Source organism: Solanum stenotomum, chromosome 4 (genome assembly GCF_019186545.1).
Source record: "Solanum stenotomum isolate F172 chromosome 4, ASM1918654v1, whole genome shotgun sequence".
Classification (NCBI taxonomy): domain Eukaryota; kingdom Viridiplantae; phylum Streptophyta; class Magnoliopsida; order Solanales; family Solanaceae; genus Solanum; species Solanum stenotomum.
Window position 1 is genome coordinate 30,775,105 of NC_064285.1, and position 11,167 is coordinate 30,786,271.

Genomic DNA, 11,167 nt, shown 5'->3' on the forward strand with positions numbered 1-11,167 from the left:
CTGGTGAATCCTCTTTCTCTTGGTGACTAGTGATCGCATAGAGGTGGTTTGCTTCTCCGCCAGTACCGAAAGTAGCTCCTCTAAGTGCAGCTCTATCTGGTGGAGCGACTGAAGAAGACTGGGCTTTATTGCCCCCATTACCCTGCTTGTTCTTTGGACACTCTCGCATGAAATGCCCACTCTGACCACACTTGAAACAACTAGTGGTGCCCTCACGACAAACACCTGAGTGGTTCTTACCACACTTGGCGCAGGCAAGAGGCTTACTTCCCCCTTGCACTACACTACCCTGAGAATAGGCAGGTTTAGCTCTGGAATTCTTACCATAGTACTCACCCTTGTTCTTAGGTACAGGTGCACTAGCAGATGATGGAGCAGGTCCCTTTTGCTTCTGTTAGAAAGACGACCGGTTGGCATTACTCATCTGCTGCCTGGACTCATTCCCTATCTTAGCCCTCTTGTTCTTGAACTCCTCCCTATCTCTCAGCTTATCTTTCTCTACCTGCTGCACATAGACCATCAACCTCGAAATGTCCATATCCCCAATAAGCATTGCTGGCCGGCCCTCTTTGCTTGATAGACAACCCAAACCAGCAATAAACAAACTCATCCTACCCTCATGTCCACAACAATTTCAGGAGCGTAGAAAGACAGTTTTGTGAACTTCAATCCATACTCATGCATACTCAGAGAATCCTGCTTAAGTGATAGAAATTCCCGTACCTTAGCCTCTTTCAATTCTCGGGGAAAGAAGCGCCCCAAGAAAGCTTCCTCAAAATAGGCCCAGCTCGCAGGTGGTGCATCCTCAGCTCTACCCCCTCTCCACTGATTGAACCAAGTCCTAGCAACATTTTTCATCTGATATCCAGCTAGCTCAACTCTCGCAGTATCACCAACATACATCATATCAAACACCTTTTTCAGTTCCTCAATGAAGTTCTCTGGATCCTTTGCAGTGCTTGACCCAGTGAAACTTGGAGGGTTCATCCCCAAGAACTCACAAATCCTTGAACTGTCAGCCTCTTCATGCCGAGCTCCTATCTGCTGCCTAGCCTGATTGGTTACAACTTGGTTAAGCATCCTTATAGCCTCTCTAAACTCAGCATTAGAGATCTCTCCTTGCGGTTGCACTTCAGGTGCATTAGGTAACTCTTGCTCCTGTGGTTCAACATTTCTCCTAGCTGGAAGACCTCGTGCTGCTCTTCATGGAGGCATGGTAATCTGAAACACGCGCAAGCACGAATTAGGGGGAAACTTTTTAGAGATCAACTCTAATGCACGAAAAGAGTGTGAAAGAAGTGAAAGAACTCCTAAATGTTGCAGCTTCCTAATTATAGATGTGGCTCGCTTCACATCGATAACTAGGATTGTACAAACACGGCTTCATAGACTCCCTAGGACTCTTGAACTCTGTGCTCTGATACCATGTTTGTCATGCCTAGAGCCTACACCCTGGACGTGGCCGGCACCGAAACACCATTACTGGCCCAAAGAGAAACCTTGGCCTGGCTTACTTGACTCAGCGGAAGACTTAAACTAAACAAAGATAAGTTCATATAATAAACTGGAATGCTATAAAAGAACATTCAACTAGCCATTAAGGAAAACTCAAGATTCAACATGGAATAACAACAATAAAAAGACTAAAACTAACATCTGACTGTCTATGAAGCTCTCATAACAACTGATATGGATGTTGGGACAGACCCCACAACATCCTAATAAACTAAACTATAAACAAATGAAATGGATCCTCCTGAAAGAAAGGAGGCTCACCAACAGACTCTGGACTGCTCACTGGATCAACGACGCGTCGGGATGCCGATCCTAGTTACCTGTGTCTGCATCATAATAAGATGCAGGCCAACTGGCATCAGTACATCGAATGTACGAGTATGCGAGTTGGAATGCTAAAATAACAAAGGCTAGAAAGAATCTGATAGAAGCTGAAGAACTTACCTGGCTCAACTCAACTCAACATGACTTAACTCATTTCAATATAAAGAAGTTTGTAAGCAAGTGCAACATAAAGAAAAGTTGTTTAAAAACATGATATCGACTCTGTGTGTATGCAAGATAGAAATAACTCTGAGATGCATTTAAAATACAATAAATTGATGTATATAAAAAAATACAATAACTTATGTAGGAGTTTCTCTAATCGACAACCATCACTTAAGAGCTATAGTGATGATACATCGATACCTGGCCAAAGGTATAGGACCTGAATTGCCTAATGGATCCACTAGTCTATTTCGGAAAGGGTTCACCTAAAAAGTATGACCCTTATCTACCCATGATGGCTACATGGTTTAAGGGGGCTAATAGTTGTATGAACTTTTCCCCATCGGTGCTCAATACTACTCACAAAAATATACTAGCTCTTTATGTTTAAAAACATACTTCTTCTGTGATTTGATATTAGTGCTCAAAAACTTAGCTCGAAGGCTATCTTGGAAAATCTCTATTTCCCTGCTTGCTTCATTTAGAAAGCTATTACTCTTTTCTGAAAACTAGCGAAAGGCTCTTTGGAAATCTTAGTTTCCGTTTTTATTTAAATGTGAAAAACATTTAAAATCTCTTTGGGAATACTTAGTCCCCTTATAGTTTTGAAGAAATGAACTTCAAACTTTACCTTTTACTCTTTACTTAACTTCAAACTTAAGTCTTAAAAAAAGTTAAAACGTTTGTAAAAGAGTTATGAAAACTTGAAATGACCTTCTCTTACTTGACTTTTGACTTTGATCTTAAGTCTTGTTTGAATTGACTCTTAATTGATCCTTGAATTGAATTATGGATTCAAGGATTATGATTTGTGTTTGGAAAGATCTCTTGATGTTTAGGAATGATTTCGAACAGCTAAACTTGAGAAAAGTTACGAAATCACCATCTTGGAACATGTCCGCGATGCGGAGGTATATTAAATAATTGCTCGCGAAATTAAATTTTGAGACAGAGGAGTCTGCGTCCTCTCTGCGTCGCAAAGAAGATTTTTGTTCACTGTTGGAACAACTCCGCGACGCAGACTTGTTTCATGAACCTTACTCGACTCTTTCCTTCTTCCTTTTTCAGCCTCAACCCACCTAAATTCGATCATCTTTCTCAAATTCATTTTAGATCCTGATACCCAGTGTATGTACTCAAGAACCTAACTCAAACTAACTATAAAACACAACGTAAAGATCTCAGAAACTACACAATTCAACCCAATTCAAGAACAACATTCAAAGTCAAGAATTCATGTCAAGAACATCAACTTTCAAACTCTTTTAGGATGAATTGCACTGAAACTAAACATGCTTGGTGTGTGTGAATGAACCCAACGCTATGAGAGGCTCACATACCTTGTAGGATCAATTCCTTGGCGAATCCACAACCATAATCGATCGTTCTTGGCGAATCTTGCTTTACCTCTTCTCCTTTCTCTTGCGTTCTTTCTCCAAAAGTCCTAATTCTATTTCTCAAAAGAGTAAACTGAACTAACTCAGTCTTGACCCCACTTAATTTACTAAAACTGGATTTAATTAATTGGGCAAGGAAAAGACCAACCTACCCCTTTTTAAATTCCGGATTGGGCATTTCTTTATTCGTACAGCCAAACTTCTAACGAACATAATTCACTCATACGAACTCAGAGTAATGCAAACTCGACGGTGTTGGAAAGATAAATCCAAGAGCTTTCCAACCATATCTGGAACTACACTTAACTCATCCTGAGCTTGGAGTTATGGTTGATTCAAGTTGAACAAAATCTCAACTGTACATTACTTAAAAATTTCCAGATTTCCCTATACTTTCCAAAAATGATTATCTCAAGTTCTTAGCTTCTTTCTAGCTATTTCAAGTTGCGAGATGTTACAACTATGAACCTATGAGCTATGAATTTTGAAGAATTATACATGTCTTATGAAAATGATATTTATGATGATAGGGTGCTTTAAAATCAAAGTATCAATATTATTGTTGAAGGTTTTCTCACTGTAACACCTCATAAATTTTTGAGCTAAGACTTGAACCATCCTTCATAGTGAGTAAATTTTTACCAATGAATATAAATTTTTCTCAACTGTTAAGGTCACTAGATATATCAACTTGAGTTCCAAAAAGAATTAATTCAAGTCAGTCCTTAGTTCTTTTAAGTTTTTGGTCAACTTCAAATGACTACAACTTTTAGCACATAATGAGTTAAGAGACCCATAAGATACCAAATGAAAGGTCTTGTAATACTCATTCTAATGCTGCTGAGTTTGCTAATTTTTGAGATCGTATGAGTGAGACATTTCCGTTTGAAGTTGGGCTGTCCAAATAAGGAAAGTTACCCAAAAATATGAGGAGTATTTTGGTCTTTTCCTTACCCAGTTGAATTTGTACGTCTTAGTAAGGTTTTAGGATTCTAAATTGATTAGAATCAATTTCATTCATTCCCAAAGTGTTTAGGGTTTAGAGAGAACATTCAAGAAGAGAAAAAGTTCAAAGTTTCAAGCGTTCGTTCAAGAAATTCAAGATTTCGCCAAGAACCTAGTTCTTTGAGGTATGTAAGCTTCCATAGTGTTCGGTTTGTTCACCCACATGCCAATCATGAGTTTCTTTTGTGAATCTATCCATAAATATTGAGCAATTTAATTTCTTGATGAGTTCTTGATAACTGTTCTAGAAGTTTCCTTATCGATTAAGTTTTGATGTAAGTGTCTACTTGGGTCAACTTCAACTGATCATATATCTTAGAATATAAAGGGTTACATGACCCGTAACCTATTTAAAAAATGGTATTTGAATCTATTTTCCAACGCCACCAATTTCGCATCAATCCAATTTCTGAGTAAAAAGTTATGACTATTTTATTAACCTGATAGAGTGCTGTTATGAATTATCCGATGGAAAAATATTAAAAAGCGTCATTTTTGTCTTTTTACTTCCAAGAAAACCCTAAACAAATTTCTTGACTAATAAAAGGTTAAAACAATAAGATTTTCATCTTTTAATCCATCATTCTCTTCTCTCTCCAACCCTAGGGCAAAACCCTAAGGAAAAATCAAAGTAGACGACTCCATTCAAGGTTCTATCAATCTTTTTTCAATATTCTTCTTCAAGGTAAGTCTTTCTCCAAGAATTTCATTCTTTTCAACTCAAATTACTACATACAATTATGAATCATTAATGAAAATCATAACTTTTGGGCATAGAGATTTCAAGAAATCAATTCAAGAATCTCAAGAAAGGTTTTCTTGATCGTTTACCTTCAAGCAAGGGTTTCAAGGCATCTAATCAAGTTCTTTTTCAAAAACCTTGTTATTCCAGGTATTTAAGGCTATCATATTGTTGGACTAGTTCATTCTCATGCCCTACATCTTCTTTCAAATCAGTAAAATAGAAATTTAGGATTCTACCCCTAGATTTGAGTATTCTTGAGATAAGTTGATTTGAGTTCTTGAGTTCATAGTTCTTTTAAAAATTCTACTCCTAATTTTTTAGTTCATATATTTTTATTGAGATCCTTGAGTTGATTTGTTCATGTCTATAATTCAGAATGAATCTTATTTTGAGTTATAAATCTTGAGAAGTTTTTCAAAGATAACACTTGAGTTTTAAATTGAGTTTTTGGGAATGTAAAGATGAGTTTTGAGAAAAGAGTTTTTAAAACATTATTAGTATCATAATCAAGTATGCCATCAATGTATTAGCCATATGGTATCTAGATATACCATTAATCATTAAGCAGTATGGTGTCTAGTTATGCCATCACTGGTTAATTAGCATTATGATATCTAGATATACCATCAATGTTTATGCAGTATGACTTCCCGAGTCATAAATGATCATATTAAAATATGATTTTGATATGTTTTTGAGAATAAGTGTTCAAGTATGAATTCAGTAAGAGTATAAGGGGATTATGTATTCCCAAAGGTATCAATTTTTATATTGATAAAAGAGAAACTGAGATTTCCAAAAGAGTTTTCAGCAGTTTGAGTACCATCTCTTTTAAGAGAAAGATTTTTGAGTAATAATCTCAAACACACAGAAAGAGTTATGTTTTTAGACATATGAGCTAGTATATTTTGGGAGTAGTATTAAGCACTGATATGAGGGAGAGTTCATTCAACTCACAGCTCCCATAAACCATATAGCCAACGTGGGTAGAAATGTCATACTTTTTAGATGATTCTGTAATAATTTTTAGCATAGACTAGTGGATCTACTCAATTGAGAGGTTCTATACCCCCGACAAGGTATATGACATTTCTGGCAGCATGGGCGAGAAACTTTATCATCACATAGCTCATAGTGATGGTTGTCAGTTAGAGAAACTCCCACAGAGTTATTTTGTATTTTTATATATAAACAAAGTTATTGTTGTATTTTCATACAATTGAGTTATTATTGTATGTTTGCATACAACTGAGTTATTGTCTATTGTTTGAAAAGCCTTCCATATATTGTATCTTTTATTGTCGCCTTATAGTTGAGTATCTTGAGTTGAGTACCTTTGAGTTTAGTATGATATTTTTTAGTAGAGTATCTAATCATTGATTTGAGTATCTTATTCTTGAGTTTAGTGGAGTTGAGTGAGTTGATAAGAGGTAAGTATGTTTCCTTTTTATTAAGCTCAAGCCTATGTTTATGCTTTAGAATTCCCCTTACATACTCGTACATTCCAGGTACTAAGACATTTAGCCTGCATCGTTTCATGATGCAGATACAAGTATTCAAGATCATCAACATGTGTTTCGTTGAGGTCATGTGATATTCCAGTCAGCTTTGGTGAGCCTTCTTATATTCTAGAGGACATTATTACCTTACAGTTAGTAGTTTTAAGATGTCGTGGGTCTTGTCTCAATTTATTTGTGTAATAGTAGAGGCCTCATAGATAGACGGAGTTGAAGAGTTTTATGTATTTACTTTGTTTTGAGTATTGTTTAGACTTTCTTAAAGTTCACTGCTGGAGTTCAATGAATTTAATTTAGCTTTTAAGCTTTGTATGCTTGAGTTAGTCTTCTGCTTGTAGTCATCCAGGATGAGGGTTCGCTTGGAGACCAACAATAGTTCTCGAGTGTCGCGCACGTCCAGGGTGTAGGCTCGGGTCGTGACAAATTTGGTATTAGATCAAAGAGTTCAAGTGTCTTAGGGTGTCTAGAAAGTCGTGTCAAGTTGGATCTTGTTTATGGTTTTGAGGGCCCCACTTTTATAAAGGAGGGACTACAGACATTTAGGAAAATTTTCCCTTATTTCATACTCTAAATCGTGCAGTAGTGATGTGTCATAGAGATTTATTCATACTCTTGCTTTTCTCAGATTCATTCGACTACCCATCATACTAAAGATGGTTAAAAAGAAAAGCCAGTCCTTTATTGATGAGTTGCTCTTAGAAAGAGTCTTGAGGAAGTCATGAGACACCAGAGGGGCTTGAGAGAAGCTCATGAGTGAGTTAAGTGTTGAGTTTCAGAGGAATGCACTCATGTTCATATGAATCATGCGTTGAGCTAAAAGTGAGTTGTACATTCTTCCCTAAACCTTTTTTAGCTGAGATCTTTAAGAAGATGATATGTTTAGAGCTTGGGTAATATTTTCATCCAAAAAGGTAGCATGAGTAACGAGATCATGAACAGTAGTATTGAAAGTGCCAAGAGTTAGAAGAAAGTAGTAGAGATTTAGTAATCTAAGTAAGGGAGATGTTGTTTCGACAAGAAGTGATGAGTTGTGAAGATTCCATCATAGGAGGTTGAGTGTGTTGTAGCTAGGAAGAAGTTTGTGTTGAAGTGTCATTGTGTAGGTAATGACCAAATGTAAGTGTTGAATAGAAGAGCAGGAGTATTCATGAGGTGGTAGACCTAAGCTAGGCTTATGAATTTTGAAGGGGGAAATCCCATGGTATTAATAGGGTGATAGAACTATTTGAGAGATAAAGGGCAGTAAGTGAGTAAGTAATACTTAAGTTTCAAAGTCGAATATGATAGAAATTTGTTAGTACGGAGACTTAGAGGTAAGGATTGACTGTTTGTCATAAGGTCATAGTGGACGAGTGATTCTAAATTTTATCCAGTAGTTGTAAGTCAGTATAGTAAGCGAGCAGTCATATTAATATCTGGGTTTAGTAATAAATATTAAGCTTGAATTTGAGATGAGTGTCTTGATTAGATGGAACCATGAGGTTAATGATGTTAGTCTTGAGATTTGATTTAGAAGACTTAAAATACAGTAGGTGAGGAATTAAGGTGATTAGCTGCAATAAATATGAGTGGTACAAGTGATAGACCCTAACCTTTAGAGTAAGGCAGTGAAGTGTGGCTAAGTCACAAGATTAAAAAAAAGAGCATTAAGAGGTGTACCGATAGGGTATGTAATTAGAATAGGTTAAGAAGAACATCTTAGAAAGAGGTCTTAGTACCTGCTTATGGAGAGTTCAGTAGTCATGAGATAAACTTTTCCTGAGTGTTAAAGTAAATGGGGATGTAGACCAGTTTAGAGATGATGGAATGAGTCCATAACTTTCCAGTGTCAGCTTTAGACCTAAGGGGGGTTGATAAGAGTAGGTTTTACTATGAGAAATAGTTAAATGAGTGTCCTTAGTTGGTTTCGAGTAGTAATGCGGGAAATCCTAGTTGGTATGGCAGGGAATAATGAGAGAATGATAACTTCTTGGGTTGGGGAGTTGGTTAGTAATAGTCCATGGAGTTGTTAGAAGACTAATCTTAAATGTGGTGTTGTTAAACATGAGGTAGTTCTTGATATGATCCCAATGTTGATTAAATGTGGTGATAAAGAGTAATGTTCTTAGGTTGAGACTCCCTAGAGAGAGGTATAAAACCTAAACCTTAGGAGTTGGGTTAAGCTTGAATATAGTTAGAGCATACCATTAGACTCAAACCGTAGTTACAGTAACCCCATTCTATACCCAGTCCAGTTGTCATCCGAGGACGAATGATCCCAAGGGCGAGATATTGTAACACCCCAGAAATATTTTTGAGCTAAGACTTGAACCATCCTTCATAGTAAGTAAGTTTTTACCAAGGAATTCAAAATTTTCCTAAGGGTCTGTTAGGAAAGCTACGAGGTAATTGGAATTGGTGTAATTACTAGGGTAGTAATTACCAGCCTAGTAATTACACAGTCTAGTAATTACATTGACATGTTTGGTTGCCACAGTGTAATTACACTGTAAATACACATGTCATGTTTGGATTCCACAGTGTAATTACACATGTTCTGTTGGGATGCACAATTGCAATCATAAAATTATAATAGATTTTAAAAATAAAAATAAATCATTTAAAATTTATACTAGACAAATAAGAAATTTTATAAATGACATTAAATTAAATATTTAAGATATATATTCTTTTTCGAAAATATATTAATTAATAAACATATTTACTGTAACTAATATTATGAAAAAATAATTGATTTATATTTTTTCAAATTAATATATTTCAATTGAATTGATCGTAACAACTAAAAGTATAAAGTTTCTACGAACATTGTGAAATGCATGTTTGATAAAAAGAATAGTAATATATAAATAAAATATCATAAATTATGAAATGTTTGACAAAAATATAATCTATCAAGTTTAATTAAAAAAAATGACGTACAATGTAAATTCAATATTAGTAAAACAAATAAAACTGAAAATATAACATAAGTAATAAATTCAAAACAAAAAATTTAACATAATACTCTTATAACAAATTTCAACATAGCAATAAATATGCTTTATTTTTATTTCTTCATAATAAAGAAAACGTAAGTCTATAACCATACTTAACAATAAATTCTATTTTAATTTAAAAATTAGAATACTAATAAAATTATTCTAATGAGAAAATAAACATGGCATAAAGAAATAGATAATACGAGAAAATTACATAGAATCACGTAAAGTAAGGTTGAGAACAAGAATAAAATGAAATATAATAATATAAAATAAAAAATAGACTTTTACAAATTTTTAGAATAATAATAATAATAATAAAAAGAAATTAAAATACTAGAAGGAAAAAACATTAAAACAAAAACAAATAGAAATTAAAAAAAAAAATGAAAAAGTAATCAGGTGGTAATTACACCATGTAATTACCAGCAATTCACAGCCTCTGCCTGTGAATTGTAGAGTGTAATTACCCCCTGCCAATTACACAAATTACCTGCTAACCAAGTAATTACCTGTCCTTCCAAATAGGACAAGACAATGTAATTACACCAAATCCAATTACCAGGGTGTCCTTCCAAACAGGCCCTAAGTGTCAAGGTCACTAGATATAGCACCTTGAGTTCCACAGAAAATTAAAGAGAATTCATTCAAGTCATTCTTTAGTTCTTTTAAGTTTTGAGTCAACTTCAAATGACCATAACTTTTAGCACACAATGAGTTAGGAGACCCATAAGATATCAAATGAAAGGTCTAGGAATCTTCTTTCCAATGCCGCTGAGTTTTCTAATTTTTGAGCTGGTATGAGGGAGATATTCCTGTTTGAAGTCCGGCTGCCCAAATACGGAGAGTTACCGGAAAATATCAGGGGTATTTTGGTATTTTCTTATCCAATCGTATTTAAACATTTTAGTAAGGTTTTAGGAGTCTAAAATGATTAGAATCAGTTTCATTCATCCCAAAAGCGATTCAAGAGGAGAAAAAGTTCAATGTTTCAAGCGTTCGTTCAAGAAATTCATTTCGCCAAGAACCTAGTTTTGTAAGGCATGTAATCTTTCATAGTGATGGGTTTGTTCACCTACATGCCAATCATGAGTTTCTTTTGTGAATCTATCCCTAAATATTGAGCAATTTAATTTCTTGATGAGTTCTTGAAGTTTCGTTATCGATTGAGTTTTTATATAAGATTGTACTTGGATTAACTTCAAACGATCATATTACGTGGCTTGTAACATTTCAAATTAAAGGTATTTGAATTTCACGTCAATCCAATTTCTGAGTAAAAAGTTATAACTATTTTAGTAACCTTATACAGTGCTGTTACGAATTAGCCGACGGGAAAATATTAAAAAGCGTCATTTTTGTCTTTTTACCTCCAAGAAAACCCTAAATGAATTTATTGACTAATAAGAGGCTCAAAAAAATCAATTTTTCATCTTTTAATCCATCATTCTCTTCTCTCTCAAACCCTAAGGAAAAATCAAAATAGAAGACTCCATTCAAGAATTTTTCAATCTTTTT